Source organism: Canis lupus, chromosome 4 (genome assembly GCF_011100685.1).
Source record: "Canis lupus familiaris isolate Mischka breed German Shepherd chromosome 4, alternate assembly UU_Cfam_GSD_1.0, whole genome shotgun sequence".
NCBI lineage: Eukaryota > Metazoa > Chordata > Mammalia > Carnivora > Canidae > Canis > Canis lupus.
The window spans coordinates 43,317,433-43,321,097 of record NC_049225.1 but is presented as its reverse complement, the minus strand read 5'-3'; the positions used below and the strand labels follow the sequence as shown (position 1 = coordinate 43,321,097).

At 38.7% G+C, this 3,665-nt stretch overlaps 1 non-coding gene across 1 annotated transcript; it reads right to left on the bottom strand.

Annotated features, from left to right (window-relative positions):
- Positions 1-582: 582 nt before the first annotated feature.
- Positions 583-689, bottom strand: LOC119871669. The gene has a single exon (XR_005358743.1). It is a non-coding gene; the product is annotated as a U6 spliceosomal RNA (small nuclear RNA).
- Positions 690-3,665: the final 2,976 nt, after the last annotated feature.

Here is a 3,665-nt window from a genome sequence, read left to right as displayed (position 1 = left end):
TTTGTGAGAAATAAAGTATATAAGATCCATATTAACTCTGTACTTGTTAAAAAGTAGGCTTCTTTAGCATTCACATCCATCCATTTGCCCTACGAGATGTCTTCCTTGCATGGTCTGTGGTCTGCTATTTGGATCTACACAGACTAAGTTAAAGCTTTTTCCCAACTGGATCCTTCATTATAATATTTCCCATTTGTTTTCTTTCCTTGGTATAGACTCTCCAGTATCTCCAAAGCATTTCTTGCATAATATTTTGAGCTTTTTACCATCCTGGGAATGTTTCCCAGATGGCTTTTAGTTTGTCAAGGTTCTTTTCAAAATATAATGTTCAGAACTGAATGTGAAATTCCAGGTAAAGATTGACCAGCCCAGAACACTTTGAGACTGTCATGTTCATTGTGTATGATGCTGAATTTCTTTGAATGGAATCAATGATTAAGTGGTAGATTTGCCATATTATTGATAATATTGAGCTTGTAGTCAACTTAGTTGTAGTTGCTTTTATATTTAACTTCTGTTAAACCATGTCTCTCCAATTCTATGATGTTTAACTAAAAACAAAAAACAAAACAAAACAAAAACAAAAACATGGAACGCTTCACAAATTTACGTGTCATTTTTGCACGGGGGCCATGCTAACCTTCTCTCTATCATTCCAATATCAGTATATGTGCTGTTGAAGTGAGCATGCTTAATTTTTTTATTTTTATTTTTATTTTTTATTTTTTTGGAGTATTCTGTACCAACTTTATTTTTTTTTAAATTTATTTTTTATTGGTGTTCAATTTACTAACATACAGAATAACCCCCAGTGCCCGTCACCCATTCACTCCCACCCCCCGCCCTCCTCCCCTTCTACCACCCCTAGTTCGTTTCCCAGAGTTAGCAGTCTTTACGTTCTGTCTCCCTTTCTGATATTTCCCACACATTTCTTCTCCCTTCCCTTATATTCCCTTTCACTATTATTTATATTCCCCACATGAATGAGAACATATAATGTTTGTCCTTCTCCGACTGACTTACTTCACTCAGCATAATACCCTCCAGTTCCATCCACGTTGAAGCAAATGGTGGGTATTTGTCATTTCTAATAGCTGAGTAATATTCCATTGTATACATAAACCACATCTTCTTTATCCATTCATCTTTCGTTGGACACCGAGGCTCCTTCCACAGTTTGGCTATCGTGGCCATTGCTGCTATAAACATCGGGGTGCAGGTGTCCCGGCGTTTCATTGCATTTGTATCTTTGGGGTCAATCCCCAACAGTGCAATTGCTGGGTCGTAGGGCAGGTATATTTTTAACTGTTTGAGGAACCTCCACACAGTTTTCCAGAGTGGCTGCACCAGTTCACATTCCCACCAACAGTGCATGAGGGTTCCCTTTTCTCTGCATCCTCTCCAACATTTGTTGTTTCCTGCCTTGTTAATTTGCCCCATTCTCACTGGTGTGAGGTGGTATCTCATTGTGGTTTTGATTTGTATTTCCCTGATGGCAAGTGATGCAGAGCATTTTCTCATATGCATGTTGGCCATGTCTATGTCTTCCTCTGTGAGATTTCTGTTCATGTCTTTTGCCCATTTCATGATTGGATTGTTTGTTTCTTTGGTGTTGAGTTTAATAAGTTCTTTATAGATCTTGGAAACTAGCCCTTTATCTGATATGTCATTTGCAAATATCTTCTCCCATTCTGTAGGTTGTCTTTGAGTTTTGTTGACTGTATCCTTTGCTGTGCAAAAGCTTCTTATCTTGATGAAGTCCCAATAGTTCATTTTTGCTTTTGTTTCTTTTGCTTTCGTGGATGTATCTTACAAGAAGTTACTATGGCCGAGTTCAAAAAGGGTGTTGCCTGTGTTCTCCTCTAGGATTTTGATGGAATCTTGTCTCACATTTAGATCTTTCATCCATTTTGAGTTTATCTTTGTGTATGGTGCAAGAGAGTGGTCTAGTTTCATTCTTCTGCATGTGGATGTCCAATTTTCCCAGCACCATTTATTGAAGAGACTGTCTTTCTTCCAATGGATAGTCTTTCCGCATTTATCGAATATTAGTTGCCCATAAAGTTCAGGGTCCACTTCTGGATTCTCTATTCTGTTCCACTGATCTATGTGTCTGTTTTTGTGCCAGTGCCACACTGTCTTGATGGTCACAGCTTTGTAGTACAACCTGAAATCTGGCATTGTGATGCCCCCAGATATGGTTTTCTTTTTTAAAATTCCCCTGGCTATTCGGGGTCTTTTCTGATTCCACACAAATCTTAAAATAATTTGTTCTAACTCTCTGAAGAAAGTCCATGGTATTTTGATAGGGATTGCATTAAACGTGTATATTGCCCTGGGTAACATTGACATTTTCACAATATTAATTCTGCCAATCCATGAGCATGGAATATTTTTCCATCTCTTTGTGTCTTCCTCAATTTCTTTCAGAAGTGTTCTATAGTTTTGAGGGTATAGATCCTTTACATCTTTGGTTAGGTTTATTCCTAGGTATCTTATGCTTTGGGGTGCAATTGTAAATGGGATTGACTCCTTAATTTCTCTTTCTTCAGTCTCATTTTTAGTGTATAGAAATGCCACTGACTTCTGGGCATTGATTTTGTATCCTGCCAGGCTACCGAATTGCTGTATGAGTTCTAGCAATCTTGGGGTGGAGACTTTTGGGTTTTCTATGTAGAGTATCATGTCATCGGTGAAGAGGGAGAGTTTGACTTCTTCTTTGCCAATTTGAATGCCTTTAATGTCTTTTTGTTGTCTGATTGCTGAGGCTAGGACTTCCAGTACTATGTTGAACAGCAGTGGTGAGAGTGGACATCCCTGTCTTGTTCCTGATCTTAGGGGAAAGGCTCCCAGTGCTTCCCCATTGAGAATGATATTTGCTGTGGGCTTTTCATAGATGGCTTTTAAGATGTCGAGGAATGTTCCCTCTATCCCTACACTCTGAAGAGTTTTGATCAGGAATGGATGCTGTATTTTGTCAAATGCTTTCTCTGCATCCAATGAGAGGATCATATGGTTCTTGGTTTTTCTCTTGCTGATATGATGAATCACATTGATTGTTTTACGGGTGTTGAACCAGCCTTGTGTCCCAGGGATAAATCCTACTTGGTCATGGTGAATAATTTTCTTAATGTACTGTTGGATCCTATTGGCCAGTATCTTGTTGAGAATTTTTGCATCCATGTTCATCAGGGATATTGGTCTGTAATTCTCCTTTTTGGTGGGGTCTTTGTCTGGTTTTGGAATTAAGGTGATGCTGGCCTCATAGAACGAATTTGGAAGTACTCCATCTCTTTCTATCTTTCCAAACAGCTTTAGGAGAATAGGTATGGTTTCTTCTTTAAACGTTTGATAGAATTCCCCTGGGAAGCCATCTGGCCCTGGACTCTTGTGTCTTGGGAGGTTTGTGATGACTGCTTCAATTTCCTCCCTGGTTATTGGCCTGTTCAGGTTTTCTATTTCTTCCTGTTCCAGTTTTGGTAGTTTGTGGCTTTCTAGGAATGCGTCCATTTCTTCTAGATTGCCTAATTTATTGGCGTATAGCTGTTCATAATATGTTTTTAAAATCGTTTGTATTTCCTTGGTGTTGGTAGTGATCTCTCCTTTCTCATTCATGATTTTATTAATTTGAGTCTTCTCTCTCTTCTTTTTAATAAGGCTGGCTA